Source organism: Camelus dromedarius, chromosome 3, assembly GCF_036321535.1.
Source record: "Camelus dromedarius isolate mCamDro1 chromosome 3, mCamDro1.pat, whole genome shotgun sequence".
NCBI classification, from domain to species: Eukaryota; Metazoa; Chordata; class Mammalia; order Artiodactyla; family Camelidae; genus Camelus; species Camelus dromedarius.
The window spans coordinates 40,154,557-40,155,862 of record NC_087438.1 but is presented as its reverse complement, the minus strand read 5'-3'; the positions used below and the strand labels follow the sequence as shown (position 1 = coordinate 40,155,862).

Here is a 1,306-nt window from a genome sequence, read left to right as displayed (position 1 = left end):
GTGCCTGTCTCAGCAGCACAAACACTACAATTGGAATAATGTGGAGAAAGATTATCATGGCTCCTGCACAAGGATGACACACAAACTTGTGAAACATTTTCTATTGAAAAAAAAAGAAGAAATCAAGTGATTCAACATAAACCAACAATCCATGTTGCTCAAGGAAGTAACATAGCCTGGCAATTAAACCAATCTCAAAACCAATTTCTAGGTATTCATCATCATATATAACTTTCATTAATTTAACACATGTTTATTGACGACCTTGTAAATGCCAAGCTTAGCTACACATTTTTATGACAAAAGATCAGGAGCTGGAGGGCTCCATTCTCAGCTCTGTTTTGTTCAGTACCAGATCCTTAATAAGGATATTAATGGCAGTGGTGATATTTGTAGATGACACCAAACTAGGAAGCATGACAAATATCGTGGATGACAGACATAGGATCCAAATTATTTTAACAGCTTGGAATGAATGATATGCCAAATTCAACTAATTGAAATTGAAATGTCGAATTCTACACCAATAATCTATGGCAGACACTGTTCTTTGTCTACACAATATCTATTTCCACTTCCTTCTTCCTAATAAACCCAAATTCTGCTTGGGGCATCAGTGTGTCCAGCTAAAGACCCACTTTCCGTATATCCCTTGCAATTTAGAATGGCAAGGTGACACACTTCTTGTTGAAACACAAAGTAGAATTCTACAGAGAGTTCTCTAGGGAAGCTTTTGCATTTCTGAAGAGGTCAGAGAAAACTGACATCTTCCTTTCTTTTTCACCCTTCATTCTGCCTTTAGTGTCAGATGTGATCTTTGAATTGTGGCCATAGGGGACAAGCACACAAGAAAGGACAAGAGAATGGCAATTATAATAGAGCTTGACACTGTTAGGCCATTGAATTAACATTATACCAGCAATCTGTACCTCTGGTCTTCTTACTGTGTGTGAAAAATAAACCCCTAACTATTTAGGACTCTCTTTAGGCTTTCTGTTACTTGTAGCAGAACACATTCCTGACACAAGTCCCAGATATCACTTGCAAAAACGACTTTAACTTCACAACTATAAGGCAAAAATCTGTGGTAAACTAGAAGCCTAATATATAACAAGCCAGTATTCTCTTAATTTACTTTAATAGACATGTAATATTCATAAACAAGGAAAAAATTTTATCCCATATAAAATACTGTGGCTGGTTTCTAATTCCTTGAAATACTCACATTTGCAATTAGGATGATCAGGAGACATGAAATCAAGTCATTTGAAAATGGCCAAAGGGATCAAGAACCATTTAATTCAGA

At 36.1% G+C, this 1,306-nt stretch overlaps 1 non-coding gene across 1 annotated transcript; it reads left to right on the top strand.

Annotated features, from left to right (window-relative positions):
* LOC116152436 (U6 spliceosomal RNA) lies at positions 1-108 on the top strand. The gene has a single exon (XR_004136067.1). It is a non-coding gene; the product is annotated as a U6 spliceosomal RNA (small nuclear RNA).
* The last annotated feature ends 1,198 nt before the right edge of the window (positions 109-1,306 follow it).